The following is a 19,639-nucleotide window of genomic DNA, read 5'->3' on the forward strand; positions in this document are numbered from 1 at the left end:
TCTCTTTAGTCATCTTCAATATGGAACAGTTATTTAGTCTTTCTTATCTTTCATATTCTTGATGTTTTTTGAAATACAGGCCAATTCCTTTGAGAAATGTCTCCCAAGTTGAGGTTGTCTGAGTTTTGTCATGTTTAGACTCAAGTGTATTACAGGAATATCATAGAAATGAGGGTGTGTCCTTCTTAGTGCATATTATCAAAAGGCACCAGCTGTTAATTTAATCCATTACTGGTGATGTTAACTTTCATCATTTAGTGAAAATGTTTCTCCACAGAAAAGTTCATTAATAAATACTTTATGAAGGGATTTTAATAAGTATTGGTAAATGCTGAAAACTATCCATTAGGATGTTAATAAGTATTTTGCAGGAAGGATGTTTGAGACTGTGTTAATATTAGTTTCCTCATTAAATCTTCATCCATTAATTTTGACAAACCAGATGCTTCATACCTGAACCAATTATTAAGATGATTGATAAATAATCATATAATGCTACCATTCCTTCTACAATTATGAGTTAGCATTCTACTATAAGCTAGATTTACCCTTCTTATTTATTTAAATCAGTTTGGATTCATAGGTTCCTATTTTGTTGATCTATTATGAGCATTATTTCCTTTGATGCTCAATCTGGCCTAGATTTGGCCAGTGAAAACTTATTGAGGCTGATTTCTGTGACTCTTGAAAGTCTCCATTATTCTTGGAGAAATTCTTAATTTCCTGCTGTAAGAAATTCCAGGGTCATTTTGTACTTTCGCTGTTCCAGGCCTAGAATCGACTGTTTCAGCAGGGAGTTCTAGTAGCTTTTGGTTGAAAATTGTATTTAGAAAACAAAATTTTGTCAGTGCTGTATGCTACAAGGATGTCATTCATCCCAGGCTCTCTCAGTGGGCAGAGCCATATACCTACATGTACACATACATACTTTATTGACCTCTGAATCTACATATTTTGGAACTCTGTATTTATACCAATGCCCTTAATTACAACCCAACACTGCAAAAGTTATTATAATATTCCTTTTTTCATAATTGTACCTTCCTTCTTTAAAAGTGAGAAGGCTGGCTTCCATTATCCTCCATGAACTTGGTTTTTGGGATGTAGCTGATCTTGCATCCACTGTGGCTGTCTCTAATGCCAATGCCAGTGTCAGGCAGGGGCCAAGAGACCCCAGTTCTGGTGGCAAGTCATCTGAGAGTTCCACATCCATATTGCTTTGAATGAATATTGACTACTGAAATGGAGTGTACTTGTGGTTAAGTGTAAAGTGTCGATGGTCAGAACGTCAGGTTGATGTAACAGTTATGCAATCTTAGGCAAATTAGTTAAAGTCCTCCATTATCTAAAATTCCTCTCTTCAAAGAGGCCACACCAGAGAGAAAGTAAGTCATCTTGCTGCTTTTTGCTGATTTGGGTGCAGATCCCGGACACAGAATAAAGGATTCTGCCTTCTCCAGTCATATAGCCATTGATCGAACAATGAGCAGCAACTTTTCAGCAAGAGACCATGAGGGGACTTCAGGGAAGAAGTACCAGCCAGATGGGAGGAAAACATAAAACACTTGTAACATCAGTTCACTTGGGTTAACTACAGCCCACTGTAAAATAATGGAAAATTTGGGCCTCAGTTTCTTTACTCATAAATTGAGGATAGTGAAGTGGGCTTCCCTACTTTAGAGAATTGTATGAAGGTGAAATGGGCTAATATCTCCCAGTGCAAGAAGTAGGAGACACTTAAAGAACATTTCCACCCTCCACTCCCACCCCTTTTCAAAAGAAATACATGTTCACTGTAGAAAATATAGAACACTAAATAAGCAAAATACAGATAATAGCCAGCACTGGTGGTTTCATCAGGTAAAGATAACAACTGTTTAATTTGGAAATGGGTCCCTCCAGTCTATTTCTATGCACAGTAGTTAGAAGGCATTCATATAATAGAGTCCCCACTCTTTTCTGTGCAAGGAAAGGACCAGATTCCCTGTGGGTCCCACTCCCTGATGCTCCTGAGCCCCTGGCTGGCTGGATCCAGTAGTACAATATCCCCACAAAGAAGCTGTCAAGCAAGCCAGGCCTATGTGTCTTACCACACGGGTGGCGCACATGCACTCCTCCTGGTGGGCACTTCTGTCTGTGACACCTCCTTCCCAGGAGGTCCTTCTTCCTTTACAAGTGGAGAAGGCCAGGGAACAGGTTTCCTCACTCTTTGATGAAAATGAGTTGTCTCCTGTGGAATCTGGCTCAAGTCCAGATCCCAGAGGAAACAGCAGTACAAACTTGTATTCATTGAGAATCTTCTCATGGAAGCTTCCCTGGCAACCGTGGCTCTGGAGTAGATTCAGAGGATGTGGGGGGATATATGTGTGAACTCTGGGTGAGAGATGGCAGCTCTAGGAGATGTACAAAATATGACTTATGACTTCCTATCCCTTCTGCCTTTCCTTTGACAAAGGACCAGCTTGTTAGGTGGTGCCAAGGGAGAAGATTATGTAAGTTAGCTACTTTGTCTCAGAATTTTCACTGCACAACCAATGAAAGGATACTAGTCCAAGGACAAGTTTACTTTGCATTTCTTTGAATATTTCCTCTGAGGATCTGTGGATGTTTCTATCACATATGTCCCTCAAAACTCATTAGCAGGATGCTGCTATCTAGCACTGTCATATTTATATTTTCATTTCTTAAATAACCATATGAACATGTGCTACATATTCTGCCTCAAATTTGTTATTACTGTCTGCTAATAGTTTGAAATTTTACCTTTAGAGACTTGAGACCTTTGTGTCTGGAAGGTTTTATTAATCAGAAAGAAAGTGTCTGATTAAAACACATATCCTTGAGCACTGTTTTTTTTTTTTTTTTTTTGGTAGGTACCAGGGATTGAATCCAGGTATGCTTTGATACTTAAATGGTAAGCCACATCCCCAGCCCTATTTATTTATTTATTTAGGGACAGAATCTGACTAAGTTGCTTAGGGCCTTGCTAACTTGCTGAGGCTGGCTTTGAACTTGCAAATCCTCCTGTCTCAGTTTCCCCAGAGTAGCTGGGATTACAGGCGTGCACCACTGTGCCTGACTGAGCATTGTCTTTGAATGCATTGCCTTGTATTAGTGAATAGTAGCTCAGTGTTACTGCCCGATGGCAGGGAGGACACCAAGGGAGATATCCAAAGTGACACAAGAGGAACTGAAACCAAGCATCACCCCAGCACCTTTGTGAAGTTTGTTGATTTCATCATTCAGTAAGAATTTGGATGCAGATAATTTATCTTATTTAAATGCATCACCCCTCCCCACATCATGTCTTCATCTCCTTTTCACTATGCTAGGGATTTTATCATCATTGCTTTGTCTATATACTCAGTTCCTTTGACTCCTGGAAAACTCTGATGGCATCTCTACACTTCCCTGTACCTGAACAGCTGAATGTGGCTGGAGAAAAGCTCACTGCCATGAGGATCATCCTACATCAGCTGCATGACTGTCAACCTCACAGAGCTCCCAGCATCCCTTGCAGTTCTACCTCATTCCCTAGTCAGTTAACTCTATGCTCAAGGAAGACCACTGCACATCTTTTCCTGAAACTCCAGCACCTCCTCCTTGGTCCTCCCCATCAGCTGATGACTGCAACTCCAATGGAAAACGTACAAGTATTGGAAGAGAACATCCTTGACTTTCCTCCTAAATCTACCAACTTTCGTGCCTTGGACTCATGTGTCTTACTTTCTCTCTTAATTATAAGTGATGTTCAGTTCATGCTCATTTCTTCTCACCTTCTCTAGACCCTTTTCCTTCATCCTTCTCCCTCCTGCATCCTGAGTTTCCTTACTTCTTTTGGATTCTTCCTGTTGACACCCAAGTATGCTATATTTTTTCTCACTTATACACAGTCAAATTCTAATCCCAAACCTCCTCAAATCACCAACTATTGCCCTATATCTCTGTTCCCCTTTACAGCAAAATGTCTTAAAGTAGTTCTTTCTTTACCTCTAATGTCCTATACTGTGAGATAATGCTATCTTATCTAAATACATATATATGTATATATAAAATGGTATCTTATATGTATACATGCATAACACTTATCAGATAATAATATGATTATTATAATAACAATGATTATAATAATTATTGTTTATATAATGATAACAATTGTACTATTATAATAGTAAAGATTTTCTTTCTTTCTTTCTTTTTTTTAGTTGAAACAGGACTGAGGCTTTTATTTAAAAAGGTTAGAGGGAAGGAAAACACATAGGTGTTTATGGGATAGAGGATATAAACATTCTTTGGTGATAGGCAAACTTTACTGAAACAAATTAGGGTGGTTACATACAAGTCTATTGAAATATCCACACCAGAGATAGTCTATTCATTCTGGAGTCTCTAAAGGCCCACTAAATATTGACAAAGTTCTGAAATTTTTTTTTCACTTTTTTGTTTTTTGGTTCAGTCTCTGTGTAGTACCTTATCCCTGTCGGCAAGTCCATAAGGTTCTTAAAATGATATTTGCTTTTTCTTTGATCATTCTACAACCATCTGAACTTACATCAGTGTCAATACATTTTTAAAATGTATTTCTTCTTTTTAGATATACATGACAGTAGCATGTATTTTGACATATAATACATATATGGAATATAACTTATTCTAATTAGGATCTTCTTCTTGTGGTTGTACATGATAGAGAGTTTCACTGGTCATATATGACAGAGGAAGGTTATGTCTGATGCATTCCACTGTCTTTCCTATTTCCATCTCCCTTCCCTTCATTCTCTTTTGTCTAATCCAATTAACTTCTAGTCTTCCCTCCTCACCCCATTGTGTGTTGGTATTCACATATCAGAGGAGATTTTCTTTTCTGTGCATTCTCAACACTATTTGTCTTCTGTTGATATTAGCCATCCTAACAGGCATGAAGTGATGTGTCATTGTGGCTTTCATTTCCATTTCCCTGATGATCAATGATGTTGAGCATCTTTCATATACTGATTGATTGGCCTTTTTCTTTTCTTGTCTTTTTTTCTTTTTTTTTTTTTTTTTTTTTTTTTTTGCTGGGGGTAGGTGGAGAGAATTGCTGGGGATGGAACCCAGAGCCTTGCATATTCTAGGCAAGCCCTCGACCTCTACCACTACTACTAAGTTGTAAGCATTCCTTATATATTTTTAATATCATCCCCTTATTGGATACATGGTTTGAAAATGCTTTTCCCATTCCATGGGCTGCATTTTCATTTTGTTGTTTCTGTTACTGTGCAGCAGTTTTTTAGTTTGATGTAATTTCTCTCATCTATTTTGCTGTGTTCTCTGTGCTTTTGGTTGTCATAACCTCACCCCCGCCAAATATGCCAAAACCAAAAGTCAAGCATATTTTCTCTTATTATTTTCTTCTAGAAATTTTAGTCTTCCATTTTTTGAGTTAATTTTTATGCATTGAGTCAGATAAAGGCCCAGTTTCTTTCTTCTTCCCCAACACCAATTTTTTTTTGGTACCAGGGATTGAACCCAGGGGCACTTAACCACTGAGCCACATCCCCAGCCCTATTTTTATCTTATTTAGAGACAAGATCTCACTGAGTTTTTTAGGGCCTTGCTAAATTGGTGAGGCTGGCTTTGAACTTGCAATTCTTCTGCCTCAGCCTCCCCAGCTGTGGGGATTACGGGTGTGCACCACTGCACTAGGCCCCAACACCATTTTTTAAAAAATATTTATATTTTTTAGTTGTAGTTGGACACAATACCTTTATTTCATTCATTTATTTTTATATGGTGCTGAGGATCAAACCCAGGCCACTGTGTGTGATAGGCGAGGGCTATCACTGAGCCACAATCCCAGCCCCCCAATAACATTTTTGAAGAAGACTGTCCTTTCCCTTTTGTGTATTCTTGGAACTCTGTCAAAGATCAGTTGACCATAAATGTGTGGGCTTATTCTTGGGCTCTCTATTCTGTTCATTGGTCTATTCCTCTATCTTTATGCCCGTGTCATTCTGTTTAATTACTGTAGCTTTGTACTTAGTATTTTGTAACCAGTATGCTTCATACCTCCAGTGTTTTCCTTCTTTCCCAAGAGTGCTTTGGGCTCTTTTGTGGTTCCATATAAATTTTAGAATATTCTTTCTATTTCTGTGGGGAAAAAAATGCCACTAGCATTTTGATAGGAATAGCTTTGAAACTGTAGATTTCTTAATTGTAAAACAGCTGGGGTGTAGCTCAGTGGTAGAGAGCTTGCCTAGCACAGGCAAGGCCCTGGATTCAATTCTGCAGCACTGCAAACAAATAAATAAACAAACAAGATGCCCCAAATGCAATAACAGTATTTTTAAAAAGGCTTCAATATGGGGTTGGGGTTGTGGCTCAACGGTAGAGAGAGTTCACCTACATGTTGAGGCACTGGGTTCGATCCTCAGCACAACATAAAAATAAATAAAATAAAGATATTGTGTCCAACTACAACTGAAAAATAAATATAAAGCAAAACAAAAGGCTTCAATCTGTGTCAAGCCAGAATCCCTAGGCAACAAATAGGAATGAATCATTTGAGTTTAATGTCCAAAAGAAAAAAAAAAAGAAAAAGAATTGATGGGTAACCATATAATATATCATCCCAGTTATAGAAGTTTTTTAATCAACTATATTGAGTTATAATTCACATATGATAACATTTGCTGTTATAAAATGTTCCTTTTGTTGAGTTGTGATAAATGATGACAATTATATAACCACCACCAGGTTCAAGCTATAAAACATTACCATTTACCCCTAAAACCACCCTCTGCCCCTTGTCTGCTAATTTCTTCATCCAGTCCTTGCAGTCTGACTGACAGTTACTGATCTTTCTGTCTCCACTCCCTTACCTTTTGGAGAATTTCATTTGAATGAAATGTACAACGTAGTCTTTTGCGCCTGGCTCTGGTTTCTTTCACTTAGCTATGGGAATTTATTCATGTTGTTAAGTATATCATTAGTCTATTTCTTTTTAATGGTAAGCAGGATTCCATTCCACAATTTATTTATCTGCTCATCAGTTTATGGTTTTTCAGGAGTTTGTTTTCCCTACACAAATATCTAATTTTCCATCAGGGTTTGTAGGAAAGACTATTCTATCTCACCAGATAATTTAATGTCTTTGTACAAAGTCAATTGACCCTACATATTTGAGTATATTCCTGGATTCAGTTCTGCTCCTGGATGTTTAAACCATGCCAATAATACACTGTCTTGATGACTGTAGTGCCGTCATGTCTTAAAATCATGCAGCATGGGTTGGGGTTGTAGCTCAGTGATAGAGCGCTCACCTAGCACATGTGAGGCCCTGAGTTTGATCCTCAGCACCACATAAAAATAATAAAATAATAAAGGTATTGTGTCCATCTACAACTAAAGAAAAAAAATATTTTTTTTTTTAAAATCAGGCAACATGATGCCAGGTGTCATGGTGCATGCCTGGAATCCCAGGGCGCAGGAGGCTGAAGCAGGAGAATCAGGAGTCATAAGTCCGCATCATCAACAGCGAGGCCGTAAGCAACTCAGTGAGACCCTGTCTCTAAATAAAATACAAAATAGCGCTGGGGATTTGGCTCAGTGGTCGAGTGTCCCTGAGTTCAATCTCCGGCACCCCTCCCTGCCCAAATCAGGCAGCATGAGTCCTCCAACTTTATTATTTTCCAAATTGTTTCCTTTGTAGGTGTTTTACAATTGCATATAAATTTACAGTCAGCTTGTTCATTTTTACCAAAAATGCTCTTGAGATTTTGATTGGAATTGATCTTGTAATTCTTTTACAGCGTGGCCAAGGAGACACAGGAGGCTCAGGAAAACAAAGCTCTTTATACTCACTCACAGAGGCTCCATGCTATGCCGCCACATGGGGAAGACACGAGGGTGGTCAGGGGCAGAAGACAGGAGTGATGGAAGGGGTCAGGCCACAACCTTATTAGGAAAGGCAAGACAGGGAAGATGAACAGTGCAGGGTTGACCAGCTGGATAATTTTGGCAGCTTTGTATTCAGTGACTGCCCAGCATGTGTTTTATAGCTACTTGCTCTTTCACTAGAAGAAAGGAGCGAATGGTCATGAATACAGCCTTTTCCCTTTATGGGGAGAAATCTTCGTGAACACAGCCCTATGCCACATTTTAGAGTATCCCATCAATACATTAGCACAAAGAATATAAATATTTTCAAAGGTGTTTAGATTGCCAAATCTTCTCCCAGAAGAGTAAATGATATTTCTTGTTAACAGCAGTCACTGGACTCACAGCATAAGAAAGAAACCCTAAGGAAAAGAATTCAACATACGATCCTGTTAGCCAATAATGCTGTCCTAAAGATGTCATTCAAACTCTAGAGTTTCGTAGACTGGAAGATAATATCGTTAAAAATATCCATGTGACACAAACTTATCTTTCAGGATTCAATACATATGTCATCTGCTCTAGGAGACTTGACACTTTAGGTTGAATTATACGTTTCTTTGGGGTGCTTCAGTGACAATGTGAATGCTCCTATATTCTGGAAACACCTGTGAACCCCATATGTAATCTTGCCCAAAGCCAATTCTTCCTATAATTTGGATACAAAGTGTCTCCTAAAGACTCATGTGTTGAAGCTTTGTCCTCAACACTGCCATGTTCAGAGGTGGAGCTTTTAGAAAATGATTGGATCATGAGAGCTCTGACCTCATCAATGGATGAATCCATCGATGGATTCATAGCTGGATGGACTATGGAAAGGTTGTGGAAACTGTAGAAAGTGTGACCTAATTGGAGCAAATGGGTCATTAGAGGCATGCCCTGGGAGGGTTTATCATGTCCCTGGCCCCTTCCTTGCTCTCTCTTTGCTTCCCAACTGCTGCAAGCTGTGAAGTTATCCTCTGCTACACCCTTCCACCATGATGTTCTGTTTCACCTCAGGTCCAAAACAATGGAACCAGCCAACCATGACTGTAACCTCTGGACCCATGAGCTAAAATTAATCTTTCTTCCTATGTTGTTCATATCAGATATTTTGGTTACATTAATAAAAAGATGACTGATACAATATTCCTTTCAGTGAACCAACAAATTTCTTTTTTTCTCAATTTTAACTTTCTCTTGTCTTTCTCTTTCTACCGTAACCAGCATAAATGATGGTTATGAATGGGTACAATAACCTTCCCAATGTGCAGGAGGAATATACTTTTAGGAAAGAAGAAGGGGGCTTTGGAAGACAGTAATGGAAACCAGAGAATATCTAACAGATGCTGGTTGTGTCAGCCTTTCTCTGTTCACCTCAGGATGCTTGAGTCTTGTAGGTTCCTGAGTATGTTTCTGGTTAGTACAATCAATTCAGGTGGAAAAAGGGAAAGCCAAGGCTACTGAGATTTAAAAATAAACAAAAACCAAGATGGCTCTTGTGATTGAGTTCTGAGCTCAACTTTTGAAGGTGGGATGAACATGACATTAGAAAAGCTGACTGAGCAGCTGGCAGCCTTTTCCTAGGCAAGGGGATTGGAGGACCCCAAGGGCCCAAGGGAAGGGAAGCTTCTGAAAACTAAGAATTGTCCTTGACAAGACATCCTTGTCAAGTGATCCTACACAGAGCATGGTCTGTTGGTCAGTCAAAATCATTCATTAAGCATCTGATGATGAACAACATTGGAATTCCCCAAATTTCTCATGCATCTAAACAATTGAGGGGTGTGTTTACAGATCAAATATCAGGGTATCATTTTCTTAATTAAAATTCATTTAATAATATACTATAACTCGCTAATATCTGATGGAGAAACTCTGCTAAATGTTTTCATAACAGAAGTAGTTGTAGACTTTTATTTTCCATTTGTAGAAATCAAGAGAGTAGTCTGATTTTATCAATATCACACAGCAATTCAGTGATAGAGTTATGACTAGGACATGAGACCTCCAACTGCTGGGCCACTACACTTTTGAATGCATCAACATGGCCCCAAACACACTTGCTTCATTGGTCAGAGGCATAGGAGGAGAAATAAGCACAGACACAGATGTGATCTTCCAACCAGCAGGTGGCAATCTGTTGAGAAATCTCAAAAGCATATTTTGTACACTACTGAGGATGTACATGTAAAAGCCTAGGAGATAATATGGTTTTAACTCCTTAGATTTTTTTTAATGCTGCTATCCCAAAAGTGGAAAAAATCAGGTCAATTATGAATTTCATTAGACCAATTATGTTTCCTACATGACAGAAATTAAAATTTGTGATTTTTTTCTGACTCAGGTAAGCATATCTCCATTTATCCCCTTGCATCTTTCTCTGAGCTTCTTGTCCTGCTGTCCATCCCAGGAGGCTGACCTTCCTGTCTCTGGCTTGTCGTTGGGTTTGACCAATTCACATTGGCATCAACAGATCCAGAGGGCAGGGGAGAGAGGACAGTATTTATTTCCCTATTCCTTGCTTACATGGCTGCACTTCTGGCAGTGGGCACATTTATCTACAGTGCACACCCTGTCAGCTTGTATCAGGCAACCCTGCTTCCAACTCTCCAGCTCTCTCTGGTGCAAGATGCCTCCTTGACCTTTTAGACTCATGGAAGAGAATAGTTTACTTACCATTGTTGGTTCCTTTATTCCTTCCCACATCTCTGTACATAATTCTTTATTCCATAGTAATTCTCCTTAGACTATGTGTTGTTCTAATATAATTATGTATTTCTCTGATTTCTATCTTTATTAATGTGTATTCTTCTATCAGAAGGGGTTGTCTTTCTCCCCTATGCACTTATTACATCATCTATTAATATCAGAATGGTGTTGTGGATATTGATTTTACACTTTGGATTATAATTCACTATTATTTTACTATTATTTGATTTAGTACTTTGTTCCAGTTTTGGCCTTTGTGAACCCTTTAAGGTTGACTTTTAACATGCTACCATCTTTTTTTTTTCTTCCCCAGTACTTCCTTAATTTATGGCACTATAAGATGGGTCTGGATTCATATTGTATCTTCTTTGTCCCAACCACTTCTTCAAAGAACCCTTTTCCTTTTTATTGGCGAATGGTATTTAGAAACCAAGATGCATAGAACAAGGTAGGCTCATTGCTACCAGGGTGTTACTGCTTTTAGGATCTCTCAGTAGCAGAACTAAGAAATATGTGGACACATAGACCCATACACGTATTCACATATATGTACACATTATTTCTATACCTATTCGTGTATGTATACATGTGTATCTCTATACACATACATATAAATTATATGCATGTGGGTAGGTATATATCATACTTTCAACTTGGAAAGCAATTTTAACATCCAAATAGTATTAAAGGCAAGAAAATGACTAAAGGAACAAAGAAGAGTGTTATTTATTGTTAAACAGAGCAAGAACATAGAATCTCAAAAACATATATTAGCCTTATAACATGCCCTCAGAGTATAAAAAGCAATTGATAGTACAGGGGGATAAATATATGTCAACAAGTGTAATTAGAGGTTTTAATACAATTACCTAAGAAACTGATAAAACAAACAAGCTTTTTCAAATTGAGAGGAAGGAAAATTAGAGATCAGAATCAACAACTAAGAAACCCAAGTTATTAGTTGCTGTGTTAGTTTCCTGGTGTTGCTAACATGAATTACCATGAGCCCCGTGGTTTACAACAGCTCACATTTGTTCTCTCATAGTTCTGGAGACAGAATTTGAAGTGAGTTTTATGGGGTTAAAGCCAGGATAGGGAGATTTTAACACTGCTCCTTTTGGAAGCTCCAGGGGGAACTGACTCACGGCCTCCTCCAGGTTCCAGAAGCTATTGGTTTTCCTTGGCCAGCGGCAACATTACTCGAGTCTCCGCTTCCTTCGTCACACAACCTTCTCCTTTTCTGTACTCAGATCTCTTTGGTATCCCTCCTTTAAGGACATTTGTGATTGCATTGAGGCTCACCCTAATAACCCAGGATAACCTCCCCACTTTAAGGTTTTAGCATAATCACATCTGCCAGGTCCTTTCTGTCATATGTAAAATATTCTCTGGTCCTGGGAATTAGAACAGAGACATCTTTGGGGACCATCCCTCAGCCAAAGTGGATACATGATTAGAACTTGATAGCACACATTTTTTTTCAAACATTAAGAAAATATATATAATAACTGAACACACACTCTGCCAGAAGAGAAATCTGAACTGATTCCAAATAACAAATGTCCTATGAATCTTGTGCTCTGACCATTATGAACAGTGTTTAAGAATTAGTAATATGGAAAACCAACAAATACCCTGTGTCTAGAAACTAAATATTAATATAATCAGTAAAATGGTAAAAAAGAAACATAAAGAATGTGATAAATTACATATTTCAAGAGAATTTTAAAGACATATATAAAGCAGTAGCTAGAACAGTGCACTATCTTACAAAACTTTCTGCAATCATGGAAATGTTCTATATCTGCTCTGTTTAATATGGTAGCCACCAGCCTCCAGGTCACTCTTATGTGATCAGTGTTGACAAAGGAACTGGACTTTAAATTTTGATTTAATTTTAACTAACTTAAATTTAAAGTTAAGACATCACATGTGGCTTGTGGCTACCTTATTATACACTGCAAAGTCAGGGAAATTTGTGCCTATAGATAGGTTAATAACTTTAAAAAGGTTGGAATAAATTACCTGAGGTACAGTTGGAAAAAAAACAATAGTGCAAAACCCTAATCTAACAGAGATAAAAGCAGAAATCGATGATCTAGAGAACAGAGACAAGAAAGATGAACAAAATCAAAAGTGAGTTATTTTACAAGATTAAAACGATGGAGAGAATGCTGTTAAAACTAAGAACAGGGAGGCAAGTAAACACTATAGAGAAACATAGCACTAAACAGCCACAGAGTAGCAGTGGCAGGGGAGGTGGCATTGAGGGGACCCCCTATTAGTGGTGAGATCTGGAACATCTTTACTTGGGTAACTGTGGCAGGGCCTCAATGGGAGGTTGATGACATTTTAATGTAATTTCTAACTGCATAGGCTCAAAATCTGATTTTCTGGCTTTCTTAGAGATTCCATGAGCAGTCATACCTTTTTTAAGTCAGATTTTTGAAGGTATACTTTATATAAAACAGAATCCAACACTTTGAAAATAGATGATTCTGTAAGATTGAGCAAATGCAAAAATAATATTTCCTTGTGCTTTTCTGCAAACTTCTTTGGTCCTTCTCATCCTTTCGTAAGTTCTTGACAACCATTGATATTGAATTCTGTCACTCTTTAGGTCCTATGGACTAACAATTATAAAAATTTTAATAAAATCGTGTTGCTATGATAAAGCCAATGTTTTCCATTCATTTCATCTTCCTAGGCACACAGGAAGGCAACACTTTTTTTGGCCTCCTTTGCAATTATTTCTGAGGATGGTACTTAGGTTCTAGATAATTTAAGGTAAGTAGAAATGATGTAAGTTCCTCATTGAACCTTACTGAATGCTGTATGATCCTACAGCCTTCTCTTCCCCTTTGACTGCCATCTTGGAAATCACATACTCCAATCAGTGTGGTTACAAGATGGAAGCAAACTTGTGTCTTGGTGATACCACCAGTTACCAGTGACAAATTATGCTTCTTCACATGTTGAAGTTTGAACATTAGAGAAGCATGCCAAGGCAAGCATATAAAGCAGGATTTATTTAAAAAGTAGTAACACAGATTTTTCCCGAGAGGGAGAAGGGGACCAGAGCTGGTATCCTTTATCCCAAGAAGTGAGGGTGTCCTGCCCCTTTTATACCTCCTAGACTTTCTTTGTTTTCTTGTCTTCTTCCCCCTTATCTCTCTCCTTCCTGCATGTATGATAGGCCCAGGAGATGGCCCAGGTTGGAAAATGGTGAAAAGCAGATGAGTAAGGGAAAGGGCCAAATGGAGTGATCCAGGCAGGAACCAGCCCAGGAGGCATTAATTAACAACTTTTATAACTCCCTGGAGGACGGAAAATTCCTGGGACAGATTACCTTAGCAACAGGTTGGAGCAGGGACAGGTGGAGGGAGGGTTTGAAGGTATTAACATTTCAATCTCCCAGAGGCGGTCTCCAACTTCCTGGACCTAAACTGACCTCCAATTTCTTGATTCACCCAATTACCTATCTACACTGACTGCCTGTCTTTATTCTTGCTTCAGTGAGTCTCCACTTGTGGCATACCTGTCCAAAAGAGCTACATTGAACTATGACATGAAAGAGGAATAAATATTTTTTTTGGTTAAGCTATTGAGATTTTGGAATTTATATGTTCCAGCAGCATAGCTTAGCCTAACCTGATTAATTCATTGTTTTTCTTCATCTTAGAGTCTTTGCGTGAACTTTTATATAATATAATATAAATAATAAAAAATTCTGGTGAGGATGTGGGGAAAAAGAAATACTTATATACTGTTGATGGGACTGCAATTTATTACAACCACTATGGAAAACAGAATGAAGATTGCTCAAAAGACTAGGAATGTAACCACAATATGACCCAGCAATCCTATTACTCAGTATTTATCTAAAAGAACTGAAAGTATAATGATACATGCGTTACAATGTTTATAGAAGCACAATTCACAACAGCCAAGTCATGGAACCAGCCCAGGTGTCTATCAACAGAGTATTTGTTCAATGTCTGTATAAAGAAAATGTGGAGTTGTGCTCATCCATTAAGAATGAAATCACTTCATTTGCTGGTAAATGGATGAAAGGGGGAACCTCATGCTAAGCGAAATAAGCCAGAATCAGAAAGCAAAGGGTCAAATATTTTCTCTCATATGTGGAAGCTAGAAAGAAAAAAAGTCTAAAAAGAGGTGGGAGAATATCATGAAAACAGAAGGAAATCAGTAGAGGTAGGGGAACAGGAGGAAGGAGGAGGGGATGGAAAGGGAAACTTCTGGGGAAAGAGACTGAGTAAACTATGTTATGTGCCTATGTGAACATGTCACCATGAACTCCACTATTATCTATAATTATAATGCACTAGTAGAGCATAAAGAGAAAACCTGTTGCAAATGGTCCAAATTTCTTTTTCCTTTCCTTTCCTTCCTTCCTTTTTTGGGTGGTGGTGGTGGTATTAGGGATTTAATTCATGGGCACTCAACCCTGAGCCATATCCCCAGCCCTATTTTGTAGTTTATTTAGAGACAGGGTCTCACTGAGTTGCTTAGTGCCTCACCATTGCTGAGTCTGGCTTTGAACTCATGATCCTCCTGACTCAGCCTCCCAAGCTGCTAGTATTACAGGTGTGTGCCACCAGACCGGCTAAATGGTGCAAATTAAAAAAATAATAATAATACATTTTGAACACTTTTGATGTGGGGCCAACTTGCCATGGGTTTCCTTATTCTTTTATCATCACCTGCCCATAGTATGTCACCAAGAAAAATGAGCATCGGGGTGGGGGCACAACTTCCCCTGGGGAAGGTGAGATTTCAGCAGTTGTAAGTCTGAAGGAAGAGGAGATGCAAATGTGAGACAAACCACTGCCCAGGTGCAGCTATTGGAAAGGATATGAGGCATGTGGTTTAGGGCAGCTCTGAAACTACTAGGGTCCTGAGTCATAACACAGATGACCTAAGTGCTAAAATAAGGTGTCATAATGATTGTGCTAGGAAGCAGACTAACCCCCATCACAAGGATATAATTCTCTCTCTTGTATTAACTCACCTGCACGCCCTGTCCACAGCCACCACAGGGAGCTGGATACAACCCTGAATGACAGGCTGTGGGCCAAGGAGAATGGTGAATCTCAATTGGGGAATTGAGATATCCGGGGATCTCTGATTCCTCCCAATGTCATGGGAGGACCCTAATACAGAACCTGGTAATAGGGAATCTGGTAGAGCAGTACTTACTCAGACATATCAGTAGAAGCTGTGAGGACGTAAATATAATCCTGAAGCCTGGGGCTTTGCTGAACATCAGACAGGAAAGGTCTATTTTTTCAGCCCACCTGACTCAAAGATTTTGCTTTCCCACCCCTGCCCCCAGAGGAAAAGAACCTTGTGACCAACTAGGATTTTAGTGTGAGAATCAAAAAGAGAAATTTCAGCTTGTGAAAGTAGGGCCGTCTTCCTTCCAGGCAAATCCGATGTTCGTCAAATCTAGTTTTGCAACACATTAGAGCATTTTCAATGATCTCAGAAGTGTTTGAGAAATTATTACCAAAAATTTTTTGAAAAAGGAAGCATAACCCCATTTTTAATTCATTTTGATTTTAAAATAAATATGGGGAGATGGAGGGAATGTGGAATCAGTCAAATAATGACATCATTACTGGCCTCACCTAGACCCATGGCGTGTGTCTGAGTCTGATGCTTTAGTCCCCTGCTTGCTGTCCTTACCCTTCCTGTCTGGGTTGGGTGACCTCCTACCACACAGAGAAGGAAATAACCCTTCTTGCCACTTTCAGGCACTGATGTTGGACTCCTGAATACTGCTGCACACACTGTTTTGCTGGGACAAAGGCTAATGTGGGGACCAAGGTAGGTGCTCCCCAGGGCAGAGGACATTCTCTGCATTCATCCTCCTGGGGCAGGAAGTGACTAGAAAGGAGGGAAAGAACACTCAGGGCTTTATCTCTTGATCCTCCATCCCAAGGAGTCTAGATGGGCTTGAGAGGGTGAGCTGGTTGATTCCTCATGGAGACTGGATAGGAAGAAGGAAGGAGGGATGCCTGAGGACATTGAAAAGACACCTGGGGACTTTGGACACTGACAGTGATGTGATACAGCAACTAGTCAAAAAGGAGGTGTAACTCCCGTTTGGAATCAGCCAAGTCTGCTCAAATACCACAGACCATTACTAGCTGAGTTGTGGAAGAGAAGGGAAGAGAATGTGTTTATTTCTTAATTTATCAGTTTAAAATATTATCTTCTCTGAATTTGTGAAGGGTAGAGGATCTCAGGGCGAGGCTGTGGGCTATGAAATTAGCCTGCCTCCCCGACTCCGGGTGTTATTTCATTTTTGGAAGATGGAGGCCTTTCCTCAGCGTACTTACACACTTCTCATATGCTCCTCTGGCCTTTAGGTTTCTAGAGGGCAGGATCTTGTCTTGTGACTTGTTCCCCATAGCAGCACCTAAGGCAGAACCTGCGTTAGAGTGGGTTCTCAACAAGTATTGTTTAAGATATGGGTCTGTGTGTTAATGTTTCACCTCTGAGTTCTCAGGGAAGATGACTAATCTCCTTAAGACATTCTGATTATGGCACAGAATGACTTCACTCATCTCATGTGACTGAGATCAGCACTGTAGTCTCCTTTTGGGAGACATCATTTGAGCCAAATACTTGAATTTCACCTGAGACTCTGTCTAGAATTGGTGCCATGTCACCTTGGGATGTTACTGTGTTAGTTTTTTTTTTAAATTGAAAAATGAATATTTACATATGGTTTTCTTAAAAAGTCAAACAGAATATAATGTATACTATGAAAAGTGTCATCATCTAGATTTTTAATGTCCCCCATCCAGAGGTAGATATTAACGTTTCAGACATTCTTCCACAAATGTTCTACATAAATGTAAGCATAGACATGTACATATTTATATGGGCATTTTTATAAATATGCTCACATGCCAAATACAATTAGGACTATGCTTTATGCTTTGTTTTTAATTTGCTTTTGTCCTGCCAAATACTTCTTGAGGATTTTCCATATTGTCCCATATAAATTGACTTCATTACTGTTTTTCTTTAATGTATTAAAGTAATCCTTGCACATGGCTTAAATACAAAACATTCATACGAATCCATGGAAGGGACTCATTTTGTGCTTCACCTCCAGCCTCACTTCCTGAAGGCAATCTCTTTTATCTGTTTGTCTTTAGTTTTTCCGATAGCACCATATTATTGAGAATGTGTTTATGCCTGTTTCTTAATTTATCAGCTTAAAATAATGTCTATTGGTATTCTGCCATGATAGGTGAGGCTCTACCCAACCAACACACTTCTTCACCTATGAGTCTTAGACATTAATTATTAATTTTTTAATAAGGAAGGTGAACCTAGCTACCTATTCTGCCCTATCTCCCCCCAACAGTGAACCATCTCTATTTACAGTTTCTTCCCTATTACCTCTTTAACCTCAAACAACAAAGGTAACTCTACTTCTTTTTGAATCAACCATAGGGAGCATCTCTTGACTTTGAAACCTAAGAACCTTAGCAAATCCAACCGTTCCTCCTCTTATATCACTCCTTCCATAACAAAGTTTCCATCTTTCAAAATCGCTCAGCTCTCCCTTAATTTTGCTATTATCAAAGCAGGCAACATTTTTGTTCTATCTGTAACCATGATGAAGTCTTTGATGATTTTCTGGTACATATGGATCATATGTTATTAGAACTCAGTAGCACAGAAAACTCACATCAAAGCAAATGAAGCAGGAGAAGAAATTTACTTATTTACATAACAAATAGCAAAGCCCAACCTCAGTAAAAGTTTTATCCAAAAATGTTATCCAGACTAGTTTCTCTCTCTAGCTCTTAAAAAATCGCTTTGTGTTGGTTTGACTGAGTCTTTCCCTCAAGGAGGCAAGATGTTCGCAGTTACTACTTCACGCTTTTATTTTCTCAGGTAGAAATCCAGTGAATTTGGTGGAAAGAAGAGAAAGGCTTTTTCCAAGTAGTCAAATTTTGGGATTTATTGTGATTGGAACAACATGGTCTCATGCTCATGCTGAACCAGAGATTGGGACCCCGTGAGCAGGGACTATGGGCATGGCGTGTATCAACCCTGTGTCCTAGGTTCCACTTTATAATCAGTGCAGGATCCTCTCCCAAAGCACAAAGAGTTTCCCAAAGGAAATCAGGGTACCCAGAGAAGGGGGAAAGGACACGAGGCATGAAGAATAACAAATACCCACCAGAGGCAACAGACACTCATGCTTTTGGGTTCCGTTTATATACATCTGTGAACCAAACCAGTGAACAACAGAGTGATGGTTACTGTAGGTGAACAGGTGTGCAAAACTGTTTTCAAAATGTCATTAGCCAAAAAAAAAAAAAAAAAAAAAAAAAAAGAAAAAGAAAAAGAGTCCATCTGGAGGCCTAATTTTTCTTGAAAGTCTCCAATATGCAACTATTGGTTTGTATCTTAATTCTAAAAGTTGGAAAAAATGCAAATACCATTTATATTATTGTAGTTATACCAACAGTTTTTAGAGCAGAGCCAAACAGCATTGCTGTTTTGCAGTTCTCTAGGAACCCTGTCCTTTGGCACTGAACAAGAATGCTCCTGGTATCAAGTTGACAAGATTCTCCCCCTTGCTCCTAGCTTGCTAAGAATCAAGCTGCGCTGGAGTTTATCTGCTCTTCTTCCATCATCCTTTGATGACAGTCATGGCTGCCTACTCACCTGCCATGTTCATCTTCCCTCCCTAGGATGTTTTCTTTTGTTTACCTTGGTTGTCATGTATGTTTTATGGAAATTTGTTGCATATTCTTGAATGCTAAGAGCTTCCTAAAGTCTTCAGTGTTTTGCATTCATGTCTTTAAGAGAATTCCATTGATATTACCTTAATTATTTCTTTGAAAGAGGAGTTTATACATATATATACCTAATTAGTACACTTGTACCACACCTGAAATCTTTACATCGTTCTTTCTAATCATTGCATAATTGATTTTACATAATTGATTTTCTTATAGGTTAACAGATTTTTTTT

Source organism: Marmota flaviventris, chromosome 12, assembly GCF_047511675.1.
Source record: "Marmota flaviventris isolate mMarFla1 chromosome 12, mMarFla1.hap1, whole genome shotgun sequence".
Classification (NCBI taxonomy): Eukaryota; Metazoa; Chordata; class Mammalia; order Rodentia; family Sciuridae; genus Marmota; species Marmota flaviventris.